General features: G+C 44.7%; 1 protein-coding gene across 14 annotated transcripts in view; it reads right to left on the bottom strand.

The window, feature by feature from the left end:
* Positions 1-20,097, bottom strand: part of MEF2C (myocyte enhancer factor 2C) — a 370,333-nt gene that overhangs the window by 161,670 nt on the left and 188,566 nt on the right. The gene's annotated exons all lie outside the window — the stretch shown is intronic.

Here is a 20,097-nt window from a genome sequence, read left to right as displayed (position 1 = left end):
TTAGTCTCCGGCGCTCGCACATGTGCAGTAGCAAGAAATCTGGACTTAGTCTCCAGCGCTCGCACATGTGCAGTAGCAAGAAATCTGGACTTAGTCTCCAGCGCTTGCACATATGCAGTAGCAAGAAATCTGGACATAGTCTCCAGTGCTCGCAGCAACCGTAACAGTACCTCCCCCTCAAGGGCCCCCCTCCCGGCGACGCAGGTAATCGGCAACTAAGTCGGGAGCATGGACAGCCTCCTCAGGCTCCCAAGAGCGATGTTCCGGGCCATAGCCCTCCCAATCTATCAAGAAGAACCTGCGCCCTCTAACCATCTTAGAACCAACTATGGCTCGTACCTCATAGCTAGAGCGAGAGGAATCAGAGGCAGGAGAGTGCACTTCACGAGCGTGAGGTAAAATAGCCGGCTTTAGCAGTGAGACATGGAATTTGTCATGAATCCTAAGATGGACAGGTAACTTCAATTGATAGACTACAGGATTTACCTGTCGAAGAACCTCATAAGGACCCAGGAAGTGAGGAGCAAATTTGACAGAGCTCACTCTAAGTCTCACGTGTTTTGCAGAGAGCCACACAAAGTCCCCTGGAGAAAAGACAGGAGCCGGGCGACGAAACCGATCGGACACCGTCTTCATACGGTCCTTAGCTGCTTGGATCGACTCTTGAGTCCGATCCCAAACCTCTCTGGCATTAGTTGCCCAGTCGGCCACAAGAGGAGGAGGTGCAGCAGCGGGAAACGGTACCGGTACCCTAGGGTGTTGCCCATTATTGAGTACGAACGGTGTCTGCCCAGTGGCCTCAGCCAGCGAATTGTTAAGGGCAAATTCTGCCCAGGGTAGGAGGGAGGACCAGTTATCGTGGTTCTCAGCAACAAAGTGTCGAAGGTATATAATCATAGATTGATTGGTACGTTCAACCAAACCATTGGTCTCCGGATGGTATGCCGAAGAGAGATTCAACTCAATTTGCAGAAGGCTACAAAGATCTCGCCAGAAACGGGAAGTAAATTGCGGGCCTCTATCACAAATGATACGATCTGGCATCCCGTGAAGCCTAAAGACATGCTTGAGGAATAGTTTGGCTAGTACCCTGGAAGATGGGATTCTCGATAACGGTACGAGATGAACCATCCGGGAGAAATGGTCCGTAATGACCCACACAAATCTATGTCCCTGTGAACATGGAAGATCACCCACAAAGTCCATGCCTACCACCTCCCATGGTCTATCTGGCACTGGTAAAGGATGCAAGAGCCCAGCCGGTCTCTGCCGTAATGGACGGTTGCGAGCACACGAGTAGCAGGAACCGACATATCTCTTGACGTGGCTGGCTAAGTGTGGCCACCAATACCACCTCTCCAGTAACTCTCGTGTCCGCCTAATACCAAAATGCCCACCCACCTTTGAGGTGTGGGCCCATGACAGTATATCATTCTGTCGATCAGGCGGAACAAAGGTCTTGCCCGGTGGGATTTGGTCTAACGTCACAGGGGAGAGCGTATGAAAAACCCTGGAGGGAAGGATAAGACGAGGTTCGTCAATCTCTTCCTGGGTAGAAAGCATAGAGCGAGACAGGGCGTCTGCCTTGTTATTCTTACTCCCAGACAAATAGTTGATGGAGAAGTGAAAGCGGGAGAAAAACAAGGACCAGCGGGCTTGGCGAGGATTCAGACGCTGAGCGGTTTGTAAGTACGTCAGATTCTTATGGTCTGTATAGACCTGGAAAGGATGTTTCGCTCCTTCCAGCAAGTGACGCCACTCCTCCAAGGCTAATCTCAAGGCGAGCAGTTCCCTATCCCCAATGGTATAGTTTCTCTCTGCCGGTGAAAAGGTTTTAGCAAAGAAGAAACACGGCCTTTTTCTACCTGCACCGTTCTTTTGATACAAGACCGCACCAGCACCCACTGAAGAGGCATCAACCTCTAAGAGGAAGGGCTTACTCTCATCGGGTCTTTGAAGAACGGGAGCAGTTGAAAAGTGTCTTTTTACTGCCTCAAAAGCCTGAGATGTCTCAGTAGACCAGGCTTTGGGATTAGCACCTTTCTTAGTCAAGGCCACCAAAGGGGCCACCAAAGTAGAAAAATGGGGTATGAACTGCCTGTAATAATTTATGAATCCTAAGAAGCGTTGCACCGCCTTCAAGGAATGAGGTTCGGACCATTGCAGGACAGCAGAGAGCTTCGCAGGATCCATAGCCAGACCCTCTTGTGAGATAATGTAACCCAAAAAAGGCAATGAGGACTGCTCGAATACACATTTCTCGAGTTTAGCAAACAATGAGTGCTCCCTTAAACGGGAAAGGACACGAACGACATCCTGACGATGAGTCTCCAGATCAGGAGAAAAAATCAGGATGTCGTCCAGATACACCACTACTAAGGATAACAGTAAATCCCTGAACACATCATTTACGAAGTCCTGAAATACTGCGGGTGCATTACATAACCCAAAAGGCATGACGAGGTATTCATAGTGACCGTCTCGGGTGTTAAAAGCGGTCTTCCATTCGTCACCCTTTCGAATTCGTACCAAGTTATACGCACCCCGCAGATCCAACTTCGTAAAAACTTGAGCTCCACTCAGTCTGTCAAAGAGCTCCGAAATTAAAGGTAATGGGTATTTGTTCTTTATTGTGATTGCGTTGAGACCCCTGTAATCTATGCAGGGACGCAAATCACCCTCTTTCTTCCGAACAAAGAAAAACCCAGCTCCCGCGGGAGAGACAGACTTACGAATGAACCCCTTCTCTAAGCTCTCTCTTATATAGGTCGACATGGCCTCCGACTCAGGTATCGACAGGGGGTAAACCCTGCCTTTAGGTGGAACCGAACCTGGGATAAGGTCTATGGCACAGTCATACGGCCTATGGGGTGGAAGAACCTCAGCACCCTGTTTGGAGAACACGTCAGCGAAATCCAAATAGGGTGTAGGTATGGGAGAGAGATCAGTTGATGCAACCGCAACGACCTTAGGTGGTAAGGGAAGACATCGGGACTGACATTTCGAACCCCAACTAATAATGCTGTCAGACTCCCAGTCAATGTGAGGAGCATGAGTCCGAAGCCATGGAAGACCCAGAAGGACGTCGTCTATACCCTCAGGTAAAACAAGAAAAGAAATCTCCTCTATGTGACCCTGAGACAGGGAAAGGCGCAAGGGAACTGTCCTCAATGTAATGGAGTCAGACAACATAGTTCCATTAACAACACGGACAGGAATAGGCGCCTCTAACATGATAGAGGGAATATTGTGTCCCTTTACAAATCCTGAGGACACAAAAATCCCGTCAGCTCCGGAATCCACAAAAGCCATAATAGGCCATGTATTCTCAGATAACGAGAGCTGACCTGGGATACAACACTTAGAGGGTGCAGAAGACGTCTCTAGTAACCCCCCTCTAATGGTTACTAGGCCAGGGCGTTTCCCTGACGACTAGGACACTTGTTGGCATAGTGCCCAGCCTGACGACATACGTAACATATAGGAGGACCAGACTTGCGTAGTCTGGAGAACGTATGACCTAACTCCATAGGAGTGGGAGATGTTTCAGATGCTGAGGAAGATGGTAGTGGACCCTCAACAACTGGAATAGCCCGATGCTTAGGGCGTGAGGAAGAGACCTCGAGTCTACGTTCCTTATGGCGTATATCGATCCTCGTTGCTACTGTGATCAAGTCCTCCAGAGAAGCAGGGACCTCACGAGTAGCAAGGGCATCCTTGACATAGCCTGCCAACCCTCTCCAGAAGATAGGAATCAACACCTTCTCTGGCCAATCTAGTTCTGCCACCAGAGTTCTAAAAGCAATGGCATAAGAACTAGTGGATAACGAACCCTGAGATAGATCTAACAGTCTCAGGGCCGCATCATGGGTAACCTGCGGACCCATGAATACCGCCTTAAGAGCATCAAGAAAGTCTTGATGTCTCAGAGTAACCACATCAGAGCGCTCCCATAGGGGAGTCGCCCATTCTAAGGCTTTGTCCTGAAGTAAGGAGATGATAAAGCCTACTCTGGACCTCTCCGTAGAGAAGCGAGAAGAGTTAACCTCTAGGTGTATCTGACACTGACTAATGAAACCACGACATGATCTGGCATCGCCAGAATATCTGTTTGGTAGAGCAAGTCGAGGATCATGTGCAGATGTCACCATGGTCTGAGGTTTATCCTCTATACTCTTGAGCCGTGACTCAAGTACTTGTATGTAACGGTGTAACTGCTGATATTCTGCCATAACTGCCAGACCCTTGGCTCAGTCCTAATGTTACGGGGGGCTGTCTGATAATAACCGAAAGGAGTATCAGACAGTCAGGGTCCACCGTGCAAAGACTTTGCTGCAGACTATGGCAGAGTGCAATACCTCTGTTAACTCACAGAAGGATATAATAAGAAAGTAAAGCAATTCCTCCCTTACTTGGAGGGTGTGTGGAATGATCTCTGTTAATAATCACAGAGACAAAGGCAATGTGTGCGAAATGGCACCTACCTAGGTCCGCTCTTCTAGTGGTGCAAAAGAGACGAACAGCAGCGTAAGCCGCACAAAGCTCCTACCTGCGTTCGCTCCACTAGTGTGCGAGGACACGAACCACTAGATATGGCACCTGCCTAGGTCCGCTCTTCTAGTGGTGCAAAAGAGACGAACAGCAGCGTAAGCCGCACAAAGCTCCTACCTCTGTTCGCTCCCCTAGTGTGCGAGGATACGAACAACTGCCAGACGCAGTATAAGGAACGTTACCCTAGCGGCAACGTCCACCTACGAGTAGAATCACAAGGCCCAGCCAGACCATGTGCCTCAGGCACCTGCCTATGTCCGCTCCCCTAAGAGGTAAGGATACGGACAGCAGCCGAAGCTGTAAGGTATAAGAACGCTACCCTGCCGGTAGCGCTCACCTAGCATAGACAGAGGAATGCCTAGAGGAACGCGCACAGAGCGTCTACTCATATGCATGAACCAAGAGGACTGAGCACCATGCGGCGTGTGTCAGGGTCTTATATAGACTCTGTGCCTCATCCAAGATGGAGGACACCAGAACCAATCCGCTGCCAGAACGACAGGAGTGACGTCATGCTGGCCTATCACCGAGCAAGACGTCACAAGCACATGACCAGCGACCAATCGGCATAGAAGGTGTCAGAGACATGTGACCTCGTGTCAGCGATGATGTCACCCGCACATGTGCAATGGCTCCAAGATTGGACTTAGTCTCCGGCGCTCGCACATGTGCAGTAGCAAGAAATCTGGACTTAGTCTCCAGCGCTCGCACATGTGCAGTAGCAAGAAATCTGGACTTAGTCTCCAGCGCTCGCACATGTGCAGTAGCAAGAAATCTGGACATAGTCTCCAGTGCTCGCAGCAACCGTAACAGGATCTTGGAGATGGGAATAATCCTTTGTAGTAAGTGTAATAAGAATATTAGCTAAATTCTCCAATTAGAAATGTAGTCTAGTTTTCCTGATAAGCTATGCCACCTACCTCCTGTGCAGCCATTTCAGATATCAATGGTTATGACCTCTAGGAACTATCTGTCCCTATATGCATGGACTTGACCTTGGATACCTAAGCTACTGTAATTGTCACGTCTCCACCAGAGTCCGCTCCTGTGACTTCTGCTCCAGTCACCAGGAGCCGCCATATTCCCACCGTGGCCAGTGCTGGTGATAGGGGAGGAGTCAGTACCAGTGGCTCTGGTGGGCGCAAGCTCCTTTCATCCATTAAGTTGAGTTTCACTAGGACCTGCAGTACGCCGCCGCCAGATATAGTCTTGGTATATTCACTGCAGCATCTCTGGTTCCTTGGCCTTGTACTATTGCTACCTGTGCTTTGACCTCTGCCTGATTTCTGACCATTCTCCTGCCTGCAGTTTTCGTACCTCGCTACCATCTCCAGTTTGACCTTAGCCTGAGTTACTGACTACCCTTTTTTTTGCTGATTTTGCCTCTTCTTTACCTCTTGGTTTTGACCCTGCCTGGTGACCACTCTTCTCTGGATTGCAGCTTTCCCATAGGCAGTGATCTCCGGGACCTTGGTGTAATTCCAAATCCCTGAACAGGGGTTAGAGAGTTTTGGGGTTCTTAGGATTCTGCTGAGTGGGCGGCTAGCCTCTAGTCTGTCTGTGACTATCATCATGTGTCTCTGGTCCTGGACAGACGTCAGAGTAGTGCTGTGCACATAATGTAAATGACATAGCTAGTCAGGAGAACTATATTTTATTTCTAATTTGAGATATTTGCTATTATACTTATTATTACACCTAATACATATGGGGATAGGATCTTGGAGATAAGAATACCCCTTTAAGTCTATTTCTGACACTTGTCCATTTTAGCTGGAGAGGTTATTCATGTAGAAATTTTAAATAGAGCATTTTTAATTCTTCAAAATGCAGAAAAGTAGATAATGAAACAGAACAGCAACATGGCGCCTGGCATTAATCTCACACTTTATATAGTGTGATTCTATTTCATGTTTATCCAGCTGGATAAAAAGATCCTTAACGTGTAGAGCCTTGCATCACAATTTCATTGGACCTGGGAGTATCATGCCTTTTGTGTATAATCATATTATTGCCCATAAATTTACCTCTCATAAAGCTCTGAACAGATAAGCAAGTCAAGTGAATGAGCAATTAGTTGACTAACCATAGAAGGCCCATTTACTACTAATATTTGAAAAGTCGGGTTTTGTCTGATGAAGCATGTAATGTGCCAATGCTATGATTTGTCAGGTCTTAATTAGCCAGACAAATGCGAGCTGCATTATGTAGCTCCCACTTCAAATCCTTGCCAAGCAGAAAAGTAGAGACAAACAATTAAGAAAAACAGAAAGCCAACCGTGTAATACAGTCTGTCATTACATATTCGCTCTGACTTGGCATATGCACGCTGGAAATACGGGCCATCTTAGATTATGAATATGAAATTCACACCATAGTCACAGTCATGTTGTGTTGCCGGAGCTTATGTTTTGTAATTGTCTGCTGGACCACAAGACGAATCCTGCTTCTAGCATTGTTTTCACATCACCAACATTTTCTCATGGCATATAATCATATGAGCTTTTTTCTAATCATTTTTAGTTCCAAAAAAATTAGATTTCTGCATCCAGTTTTTTTTATTTTTTAGTTCATGTGGTTGTACATGCTAAATGACAAACGGACATTTTTTGGGGGCTGAAACAAAGCCAAGCTTTACGGGTTGGGCTTGGTATGGCAACTTAGCCCCAATCATTTGATTGAGCCTTAGGCCTAGGACACACGACGAGAAAAATGGTGCGAGTGGAATGCGAGAAAAAAAAAATCGCATTCCACTTGGACCAATATTAAGCCTGCTTTACACGTTTCAATATGTCGTGCGATCGCATTTGCGATCGCACCCACCCCCATCGTTTGTGCAGCACGGGCAGTTTGTTGCCCATGTCGCACAATGCTGTAACCCACCGTCACACGTACTTACCTTCCAAACGACATCGCTGTGGGCAGCGAACATCCACTTCCTGAAGGGAGAGGGACGTTCGGCGTCATAACGACGTCACACAGCGGCCGGCCAATAGAAGCGGAGGGGCGGAGATGAGCGGGACGTAAATATGCCGCCCACCTACTTCCTTCAGCATTGCCGGCGGGACGCAGGTAAGCTGTGTTCATCATTCCCGGGGTGTCACACGGAGCGATGTGTGCTGCCTTGGGAACATTGAACAACCGGACGTTCGTTTTTTAGAAAATGAGCGACGTGTCAATGATGAACAAGAAGGTGAGTATTTCTGCTCGTTCATAGCTGTCACACGCTACGATATCACTAACAATGCCAGATGTGCGTCACTTACGACGTGACCCCACCAACATCTTGTTAGATATATCGTAGCGTGTAAAGCCCGCTTTACTCTATGGGGCAGCTCACATAAGTGATTATTTTCTCAGCCCTAATCGGACCGAGAAAACAGTCGCAGCATACTGCAAGTGGAATGCAATTCTGTTCCACTCGCACCCATACAAGTCTATGGGTCAAGAGAAACATCGCACTGCACTCACGTTACACTAGTGCGCTTCTCACATCAGCCAACAACAGAGGAGATAGGGAGATAAATCCCTCCCTCCCCTCCACACTGCCGGCCCTCCCGTCCGCAACTGTGGTCTGATCGCACGATCGGACCACAGTCGCATGACACTCGCATGACACTCGGTTCCCTCTGTCCTGCGAGCGTGAACTGAGTGTCATGTGATCACTCGCACAAATCCCCGTGTGGCCTCGGCCTTATAGAATATATATCATCAAATTTTTGATACCTAATGTAATATAAATACAGCAAAAAAGGGCAATAGTATTTATCTGCCTGGGTCACAGAAACTAAGGCTGGTTTCACATCTCAGGTATTTTGCCGAAAGCCAGATCCGGCACAAATGCAGTACAGTTACATTCATTTACAATGGAAGCGCGATATCATATGGACACATGCTTCATACACAACTGCATGTGTCCGCATGGTGTCGCGCTTCCATTGTAAATTAATGTAACTGTACTGCTCTGGCACCTGGACTGCCCTTTTACTCGCAGTTGTCAGCCCTTGCAGCATGGGAGCGGTTCTGACACTTCTCAGGTAGGTGATGTTCTTATACGGTCCTGCGCATTACACGAGACCTTATGGTACGTATATAAATTATAAATATAGTGTAGGGACCCCCCTTATAGAGATTTGCCGTGACGGGGCAGGGGGCTCAAATCATTGATCAATTATTTGCCAAAAATCTCATTGAATTGTCACAGTAGGAATGAATTTGTGAATATTACACTTTTTACCTTCTCATTGTTGCATGCCACTCATAAGCAGTGCTGGCTCCCCTCCTTTTTGTGTTTATCTGGTCGGTGGTTGACCGCCACCATGCCGTGCACGCCCAGTGTGGTTTGCAAATTCCTTCTGTTGCCATCAAAATTTATGTTGGTGCCTGTTCTGTGCTGCGAGCGTGAACTGAGTGTCATGTGATCACTCGCACAAATCCCCGTGTGGCCTCGGCCTTATAGAATATATATCATCAAATTTTTGATACCTAATGTAATATAAATACAGCAAAAAAGGGCAATAGTATTTACCTGCCCGGGTCACAGAAACTAAGGCTGGTTTCACATCTCAGGTATTTTGCCGAAAGCCAGATCCGGCACAAATGCAGTACAGTTACATTCATTTACAATGGAAGCGCAATATCATATGGACACATGCTTCATACACAACTGCATGTATCCGCATGGTGTCGCGCTTCCATTGTAAATTAATGTAACTGTACTGCATTTGTGCCGGATCCGGCTTCTGGTAAAATACCGGAGATATGAAACCAGCAGCCCTCCTTGATAAAAGTGGAGGCAAAACAGGTGCAAAAGACTGATGAGACAACCACCGCCAACCAACCAGTTTATAGAGGGGGTAACTGCTTTAGTATTAGGGCACAGTCACACTTGAGTATGACTTGCATGAGTGCAATGCGAGAAAATCTCACATTGCGCTTGGCCCCATGTAAGACAATGCTGCAGCTCACATCTGCAAGATTTTCTTTAGCCTCAATCAGACTGAGGTAAAGATCGCAGCATGCTTCGATTGTCTGTGATAGCCGTGTCACTCACACCCATACAAGTCTATGGGTGCGAGAAAAACATCGGACTGCACTCGGACGTCATCCAAGTACATTGCAATATACGCACAGGCTGACAATAAAGGAGATGGGGGAATTAATCCCTCCCTCTCCTCTGCAGCTGTGAGCCGATCTCAGGAACGGACCACAGTCAAATGACACTCAGTTCACGCTCGCAGCAGAGCCTGAGACAAGGGTTATTAGCATATCGCATCCAATGCTCTCGCATCCCTGCTGCGAGTGTGAGCCGAGTGTCATGCGACTGTGGTCCAATTCTCTCGCATACAAGAAACGGAACACAGGTGCGGAGAAAAAGGAGAGATTAATATCTCCATCTTCTTCACTGCCTGTCTATCTGTACATCACACTGTACTGGGATTACATCTTAAATAATCTCGTAATCTCATAAATGTGTCCCTGCTATGTGCTGTGTAATGGCCATGTCTAACCGTACAGGGACATTGATCATACCACAGCTCCTGGGCTGGGAGGAAGTAAAAAAGTATACAAATATTACAGCATGGGATCACAAACACATTTTTCTTTGAGGTAAAATGTTTTTTAAAAACCTTCAGGGAAATATTTTACCTCATATCTATGATCCTGTGCTGATATGTCTTTATACTCTTTTACTTCCTCCCCGGCCCCGGAGATGTGGTATGATCAGACCATGTCCCTGTACGGTCAGACACGGCCATTACACAGCACATAGCAGGGACACATATTGTATATAAGATTGTCTCAGCACGGGAACATTTTTTTAAACACATCCAATTGTGGAAATCATAATTATTCCAAAATCTATTGATTAAATTGAACTTTAAAATTAACTTTGTGGGAAAACCCTTTAAATTGCAATGTTATATTTAGTCCATTGACACATACAATGCATGTTTTTCCCCTTTTTTAAATTCTAAATAACCCAAACTAAAAATTGTAATGCAACAATTGTGACTATGTAGCATGAAATAAAAAAGTGTGAGAGTTGAGACATTCTGTATGGCAGGTAAGCAAAAAAAAAATCAGCTGATTTGTAGTAAAGAGAAATTGAAGACCTACTTGAAACCCGACCATGCAGTGCTTTGTATACTGTGACTTGTTCACTTTCTGAGGGTCAACCTGTGACTTTTCAGTTATTGAGGTGGATTCACATGGGATGAAATTTACTCCATTCTTAGGCCTGTTTCACATGTCAGTGTGTTACGCCGTAGCCGCAAGCAGCCTGCTGCGGTTCCTGCTACGCCCAGGCACCGGTCGCCATATTTGGCCATGCCTCGGGTCGTCCAGCTGGCTGCTTATTCCTCCACGTCTAAGTGTGGAGAGGCGGTTAGGGCGCATGCGCGTGCCAATTTGCCCCAGCCAGAGCTAATGTCCTGTGTTTCGCCAGGTGAGCATGCTCAGCCTGCTAGTACAACTTCTGAGGCTAAGTCCTCAGTTCAGGCTACTGAGCATGCTCCCACAATTTGAGCAAAAAGCCTCTTTGCTCAGGTACTTGGACTTCATTCTGTGTCCAAGTCCTGTGTTGTGCCTACTGAGCATGCTCTGGCTGATAGTCTCATTTCTGAGGCAAAGTCTTTGGTTCAGGCTACTGAGCATGCTCAGGTACTTTGTGCATTGGAGGCTAAGTCCAGTAAGGGCTTCACTGGGCATGTCCGTGAGGTGGCAAGCCCTGATAGGCTGGATAGCATCAGGTGTCATTATGATGTGGCCACTCTGGACTGGCTCGCCCTATGACCTGGCACCCCATCATTGGTCATCAGATGATGACTGGAGGGGTGTTTGGGCGGTGCTGCCATTGTGTCATCAGTGACGTGGTAGTTCCGGATAGGCCACTGGTGATGTCACTGATGATGTGGCACTGCGCTATTGGCCCCTTGAGGCACCATTGTGGCTCACCCTGGGTTTGGGGCGGACCCTAGGTGTTAAAAGGGCCTGGAGACCACTTTGATGTGCGCAGTTTTTATTGTCCATTCATGCTTATTGCACATTTTAGAGCTACATTGCCACTACAGCCACTAGTACTGGAAGTGATAGGTAGGGTTAGGCTTCCTTCCTATTGTTCCAGTCCTGTTGTAGCAGCCCAGTGGAGTTAAGTGGGTTGCGGCTGTTGCACCGACTGTCCTGGTGTGCCCCCTAGGCACACGGACAGTGTACCCTAGGACCCTTGTGGTGTTAACAGGGGAGTTCCTGGTTTGGGTGTGTGGATCTTGTGACGTGAACAGGGTTCACATTTATCCTGATTCGAGTGTTGTTTAACTCCGGTCAGGTACATATTATTTTGGAGCCACCAAGCTCTGCATTATCCGCCTGACCTATGGGTTGCCAGCAGCTTCTATAATATCTTGGAGCATGGTGGACCCTGACTGGCGATTGGGATATTCAGCACCTTTATCCTAATCCACAGTCGCCCAGTAACACAGTGATTCTAGTACGTATGTGCAAATTTTTATAGGTACCAGAATCACGGACATGCATAGACCCATTATAATCAAAGGGTCTGCGCACACATCAGTGATTTTTCACTGACTTTGTTTCCGTGCGGTGTACACGCATGTCCATGTGCTTCGCACGGAGACATGTCCATTGTTTTCTGGCATCACTATTAGCCCACACTATGGTGTGGTCCATGAAACACGTACCAGAAAAACACAGACATTGAAAATTAAAAGCTTTTTATTCTCACCTTCTCCAGTGATGCTGTGTTCTGCCTCTGCTCTCCACAGCTTCCTGCCCAGCCAATTACTGTCATGCATATTAATTTATTGAAGCACAGCTGACTCGGAAGTAGCTGCAGAGGTGACACAGCGGTGGCCGGATGCTGCATCATAGGACTCTTCAGCACCACAGAGAGCAGGAGCGGGGACAGGTGAGTTTATCTCCATGTGCAATCATGTAGCATGGATCACAGATTGCACATGGACAACCCACGTGTGCCATGAATCACGGCACATGGAGGGACATATACATTTTTAACACCTCAGTGAAAAGCGTCTGTGCTTTTTACTGACATGTGAAACAGGCCTTATACTCAGTTGAAAAGTGTTTAAGTCGTCTGACAACGCTGACAGCTAAAGTTGCTCTACTCTTCATGAATCTTGTCGATATGATGGATTGAGACTTACGATGTGGTTTACAGCTAGCATCCTCCAGCTCTGGCCTCTAAGGTGAGTACTTGAGAACCAAATGTCAACTGTCTATTTTAAGATGTTCCAGTATGTCCAGTGGTCTTCTATTTTGAAACATTTATAAGTTCCAAGAAACCCCTTTAAAGTGTTGGACCTATTAAGATAAGGACTCAGTTTTCCCCGACCCTGACTTCTTAGGGGCCTGTTTAAGCTGGCTATACATAATCGATAATTGTTGACAGGAGACATCTATCTCTACTAACTCCTTTATACATGAGTGCTCGACTTGGTTGAATGCAAATATTTTTAAGTGGAGAGAAGAGAAAACCACTGCACATTCCTCTGCCGATGGCTCTCCTGAAAGCAAAAGGATCAGACGCTGAAATTCCAACAGCTCAATCCTTCTCTCCTTTGATACCATCTAACGGGAGGTAAGAGTCTTGAAGCCTCCCAAAAATTCAGATACTGCCGAAAACATCTTGAGGCTCAACTTGGGAGCCTCTATTGGATGCATAACTTTATAAGGCATCATTCTCATGTAATTTTTTTGCAGTGTTTTAGGTCTTTTAAAAAAAAACAAAAAAACCCCATCATTTTTAAATTCTTATAGAGAAGTCCACAGTAGACACATGAACAAAATGTTGCACTTGCAGCATACCAAGTTTTGAAGAAAAAAAAAATGGACACAAAGAAACCAAAAATTAATGCCACAGAAAAAAATGAACTATTTCTAGTGCATTTAATACTTCCCCATTAACGTATCACTGATATCTGGCCATGGTGTTTGTCTTAAAAAGTGTTGTGGAATTCGAGAAACATATTTGAGAAAAAAATAATTTCCCAAATGCCCTAAGGTCTAAAGGGTGCTTTACACGCTGCGACATCGCTAGCAATGTCGTGCGTGATAGCTCCCGCCCCGTCGCTCGTGCGACATTTGGTGCTTGCTGCCGTAGCGAACATTATCGCTACGGCAGCGTCACACACATACCTTGTCAGCGACGTCACTGTGACCACCGAACAATCCCTCCTTCAAGGGGGAGGGGCGTTCGGCATCATAGTGACGTCACTGCGGCGTCACTAAGCGGTCGGCAAATAGAAGCGGAGGAGCAGAGATGAGCGGGACGTAACATCCCGCCCACCTCCTTCCTTCCTCATTGCCGGTGGATGGCAAGTAAGGAGATGTTCGTTGTTCCTGCAGTGTCACACATAGCGATGTGAGCTGCCGCAGGAACGACGAACAACATCGTACCTGCAGCAGCAATGATATTAAGGAAAGGAGTGACGTGTCAACTATCACCGTTTTTGAACGATTTTGCGATCATTGATCGTCGCTCCTTGGTGTCACACGCTGCGATGTCACTATCGGCGCCGGATGTGCGTCACTAACGACGTGACCCCGACGATATACCAGTAGCAATGTCGCAGCGGTAAGGCACCCTTTAGGCTATGTTCACACTAGGTGTTTTTGTTCAGGTTTTATTCTGTAGGAAAACCTCATCTTTTGCCAGGAAATAACTTGAGGATTGCCACTGTTTTCTGCCGCGTTTTTTTTTGCTGTGATTTTGCACTTCCTAATTGAAGTGTATGGGTGAAAAACCACGGTAGAATCTCAGCAAACCACAATACGGCAATGGCAGGCGTTTTTCGTGTGGATTTTAGCATGGTTTTCGTTTTATGCATATCTATAGTAATAAAGCTCTGACAGAACAGTCCAACCAAAGTCTATGAGATTCCAGAAATCTCATGCTTACACATAAACACAAGTTACTAGTGTTTTTTTCCTGAAAGTTTTGTCAAAGACCTTGGTTTTTGTTCAGGTTTTGAAAGAATGAGTATGCCAATTCTTTCAGCGGTTTTGCCTACTTTTCCCAGCAAAGGAAACAAAAACCGCAGATATCCACCAGGAGACTTCTGCCACAAGATCAGGTTTTGTTCAGGAAAAAAACGCACCAAAAATGCCCTGTGTGAACATAGCCTATAACCCAGCAAAAACATGCTCATTAATTGAAAAATGAAGCAAAACCCAAGGTGGTTGACAAAACAGTCAGGAAAAAAAACTCAGGTATTTTGTGCATGAGATTTCTGGAATCTCATAGGCTTTGATGTGACTGTGAAGAGAGAGTTTTATTAGCATAGATTTGTATAAAACGAAGGCAAAAACTAAGCTCAAAACTATAACAAAACGCCCTGTGTGAATATAGCCTAACAATTCCGATATGGAATAGCTTTAAAAAAAAAAAAAAAAAAAAGTCATTGTAAGGCCTTGTGCGCACTGGGAAATTTGCTTTTCTTAAGAACAATCTGTACCCTCTGGCAGAATTCCGCACTCGTGGCAAAAACCGCACCAAAAACGCACTCAAATCCGCATGTGGTTTTGCTGCGGTTTGTTGCGTTTTTGGCGCTGTTTTTCTGCTGGTTGGTCCCTGCGTTTTTTTACCATTATGGCAAAATTGCAGGTACCTGCGGAAAATAAGTGACATGCTCTTCTTTTTTGCTGCAGAAATGCTGCAGCAAAACCTGTAGGAACAAAACGCAGTGTGCGCACAGCATTTTGGATTTCCCATAGATTTTGCTTGGCAAGGACTGAAAAAAGGTTATGAATAAAAACAGCACCTTTTTTTCAGCAAAACTCGCGACAAAAAACGCAGTGTGCGCACAGGTCCTAATAACTACATTTAATACAATATGATTTGGCAAAATGAAGTCTTAGGTAGGTAGACATCCAGCCTCGTTAACACTCTTCAGAGACTCTAAATTAGTCTCCAGGTGCAGATCCGGTGCTCCTCCGAGGACACAAAGCACCTTTTTCTGTCTTCTCCCCTCTGATGTCGTCTTGATAAATAAGCCAGACATGGTCATCACATAGAGCAGGACACAATAGCTTATCTTGTCTAGGAGGCCTGAGAGCACATCATGTGTTCTGAGGAACAGAATTGGGTCACTGTACATCTAACAGATCCTGCGTGCTCTTCATTTCTTATAATAGGGACACAACTAGCTGATCAAGGCTGGGCCACAGAATCAATCCGCACAAACTTCACTTGACTAAGTTATTCATATCATATATGCAAAGCTTTGAAAACAGAAAAATTACACCTTTATAAGAAAAGGTTTTAAATCTTATTATGTGAAATAATTAAAATTGCAAATATCTCATTTTACTTTGCTGGAAAGAAAATGACGGCTATTTTATTCTTAAAAACGCGGTTAAATATCTTTTTCAGAAACAAAAACAACAGAAATACAAAAGAAGTGAATTAGTTATAATGCCAATAACACTTTCCAGTTATTTTTATATCATATTAGAGCCTAGTTAATTAAAGAGACAGTATCATGCCACATAAACATTTTGAGCATATATATTATAATTTGCCATTCCATCAAAATTCCACCTTGGAGCAATATTATTTATAGGGGTTGCCCACATTAGGGCACAATATTGAATCATTTTGAAGCATCGCACTTATCAGCACAAGCAGTCAGAGTATACAGTCATAAAGTCCCCTAAGGACTAGTAAAATACTGTAAGTAAAAAATGTAAAAACAAGTTTTAAAAAACATGAAAAAATAAAAAAAAGCTTAGAGTTCAAATCACACCCCTTTTGCCCCATTGAAAATAAAGCAATAAAAAAAATACACATATTTTGGGTCGCCGTGTTCAGTAATACTCGATCTATCTAAATATAAAATCAATTAATCTGATCGTGAAACAGCATAATGAGAAAAAAATTCCAAGCGACAAAATTACGGGGTTTTGGTCTCCGCAACAATGCATTAAAATGTAATAGGAGGCGATTAAAAACATGTATCTATCCAAAAATGGTATAATTAAAAATGTCAGCTCATGACGCAATAAATAAGCTGTCACTGAGCTCCAGTTCATGAAAATTGAGAACACTACGGGTTCCAGAAAATGGCGACAAAAGCTCTATCCTTTTCTTTTACAAACTTCTGAATTTTTTTCACCATTTAGATAAAAGTATACATGTTTGGTATCTACAAACTTGTGCCAACCTGAGGCATCATACGGACACATCAATTTTATCATATAGTGAACATGGTGAATAAAAAAAAATCATTGTGAAATTTCACTTTTTTTTGCAATTTCACCGAACTTGGAATTTTATCCCCTGTTTTTCAGTACACTACATGGTAAAATGAATGCTTTCATTCAAAAGTACAACTCGTCTTGCAAAAAGTAAGCCTTTACATGGCAAGATTGATGGAAAAATAAAAAAAGATATGGCTCTCGTAACTAAGAAGGGGAGGAAAAAATGAAAATGAAAAATGGAAAATCTCCCGGGAGTGAAGGGGTTAAATCTGTAAAGATTACTTTAATATCGAAATGAAAACTATACATAATGCTGATCTCCGGTTACATTGTAAATACCAGCTGACAGATTCCCTTCATCCCTTTTACGACCTATGAAATAGTGGTACATAAGTCGTGTCCCTGCCTTTGATGAGGGCTTCCACGCCGAGCCTGCATCTTTCCGTGCACATGACAGCTGATCTGATCAGCAGTCACGTGCCTCTAACAGCTGTGAGTGGATCAGAGATCACTTTTTTTTTTGTCAATTTCACGACACTTGGAATTTTTTCCCATTTTCCAGTATACTATGTGGCAGAATGAATGGTGTCATTCAAAAGTACAACTTGTACCACAAAAACCAAGCTCTCAGATGGCTATAGAAATAAAAAAGTTATGGCTCTTGGAAGAATGGGAGGAAAAAACTAAAGAGTAAAAATGGAAAATCACAAGGGCATGAAGGGGTTAATAACCTCATTTTTCAAATATGTATTGCTGTAGTAAATACATTAGAGATCCCAGTCCAAGACCCTCATATATTAGATACACAGACAGCAGTGGCATTGAGCACCTAATGCTTTAGAGGCTCAAACATGTCCATGCATTGCACAAATATTGCACTGGCTTCAATGGATTTTGTGCCATACTTCATTTTTCCGTCTAGAGGAGGTCAGGGATAGAGATGAGTGAATTTGATGTTCACTTTTCAAACTGAACACTAAATTTAAAATCATGGTTCGGGGTTCGGATGTTTTATGTGGGAACAAAACTCATGCGAGCAACGCTGTGCTCAGGTACGCTCGGTGCTCAGCCCAGTGCAAGCTGCTTACAGTCTTTGAACAGCGCACACTGGGGGTAACATCAGAGTGATTACATGTAGTGTGTAGCAAAAAAAGTTTGAAAAAGCCCACCCAGCCTCCCCCGGAAGTATTCTGCTTATGGCTGGCTGTATGTGGGCGGAGACTTAAACTGACAATCAGTGACTTGATCCGGGGTTTGGGTCAAGCTTGAACCTGTGGAGCTAGGCTTGTTTCCTGCCGGAGAACCGAACCTCAACGAAACTGCTCATCTCTAGTCAGGGAGAGGGAATGTTGCTTTCTGCTATCTTTCCCAACAGATTGCTGAGGTCTGGGGGTCCCCATATGGATATATCATCTCATCAGCTTATTGTTGAGGCATCTTGCTTGTGTTCGACACAAGAGAATTTAGAGTGTTGCCATGTCTATGAACAATAGTGGCTGACTAGCCAAATTCATGAGCTCAGCCAGCCCCCTCTTTGTTTATACATTGCTGTTACAGAGAAGGGGGCTGGCTGAGCCATAGAAATTTTATCCTGTGTCAATCACAAACCAGAAGTAGAGCTGACAGGTCCTAGAAACAACGTTGACGTCTGAAAACTGGAGAACCATTGATGAAGTATCAACCAGTCCATGGTTTTCTTCATGGAACAAATCTCAAATCCTCAATCTAGTTCCATGGCGGATTACGTGGCCTGAATCCCAGCTTAATCCCTAATAGGAGAGCATTCTAAAAAAGTGTATTTCAATGCTTATCTGGCATTACTGTGCCTTTTATATTAGCTGTTTGATGCCATTTTCTGCCATGTCTCCTCTTTATCTTCAACTATTGTTTTTTGTTTGACGCTTTGTGATTTAGCACAGCTCAGTGACTTCACGATTGAAGCTCATCTTCAGTTTATCAAACACAGATTAATCCACTCATGAATGAATGTATTTCTGTTATGGAATGAAAGATTAAGGATATTCAGGGTGAATAAATAATCTTCAATGGCCACTGTTCATACTTTACCAAAGGTCTCTTCCAACTCTTTAAAATTTGTTGAAAATATGATAAAACTTATTCACTATGATTCCCACTGCCCTCCAACCAGCTTCCGGTTCGTTACTATGTAGAGTCAATAATTCCAAGTACAGACTAAACACCCACCCGCTCCATGTGCCGCCAATTCCCTGGTGCTCATTCTGATATCGCACCTTTTAATTTACAGGTATAACAAGCCGACATACACCTTATCCCACCATGTGTGATGTTTAGTGTGTGAATGTGTGTCTGGCAAATTGTTAATGAAGGCAATTAATTACTAGTGCATTTACGTATGGGTCCCATGATGATAAGAAACAAGCACCTTCACTTGTCTTAGACTTTTAGGTGCTATTTTTTCGAAGTGTGGGGCTCTAATGAAGGGCTCTAATGCAGGTTGTCCATAGAACTAAACTAGATGTTTATGCAATGATATTCTTAGTGATTTACATAAAAATATCAGTCTTTTTTGGGCCTTGCTAGAAATTCTTTCCATACGTCTAAAGATTGACCAAGGTTTCTATCCAACAAGTAGTTTTGATCATCGTATCATCCATATAACATCTGCATGATCACCTTCTGTCCCTGCGCTCGTAACACTGCTGAGCCTAATGTCTGGGTGCAGAAGTTGCGTAACTGTTCGCTATGGAATATGAGCTCCACATTTTATAAAGGACATTCAGAAGTTAGAGTCAGTTCAAAGGTGGGCAACTAGACTACTACAAGGAATGGAAGGCCTCCCATATGATGACAGGTTGAAAAAGTTAGATATGTTTAGCTTAGAAAAAAGACGTCTCAGAGGAGATCTCATTTATATGTATAAATACATGTGTGGTCAATATAAAGGACTGGCACATGACTTATTTCTTCCAAAGACGATAGTAAGGACCAGATGGCACTCACTGCGTGTGGAAGAAAGGTGATTCCGGCAGCTAAATAGGAAAGGGTTCTTTACAGTTAGAGCAGTCAGACTGTGGAATGCCCTACCACAAGAGGTAATAATGGCAGATACTAAAACAGCTTTTAAGAAAGGGCTGGATGATTTCCTCAGTACACACAACATTGTTGGTTATAAATGACTTAGTGACCAAATGTAGAACTGGTGGAGGAAGGTTGAGCTAGATCAGGGGTGGGGAACCTCCGGCCCGTGGGCCGTATACGGCCCGTGACGACTTTTTATGCGGCCCCCGGGCACATTCCCGAGGACCATTGTGCTTTGGTGGCAGCCGC

This window comes from Anomaloglossus baeobatrachus, chromosome 1 (assembly GCF_048569485.1).
Source record: "Anomaloglossus baeobatrachus isolate aAnoBae1 chromosome 1, aAnoBae1.hap1, whole genome shotgun sequence".
NCBI classification, from domain to species: domain Eukaryota; kingdom Metazoa; phylum Chordata; class Amphibia; order Anura; family Aromobatidae; genus Anomaloglossus; species Anomaloglossus baeobatrachus.
The sequence above is the reverse complement of the archived record's forward strand: the minus strand, read 5'-3'. Positions and strand labels throughout refer to the sequence as shown.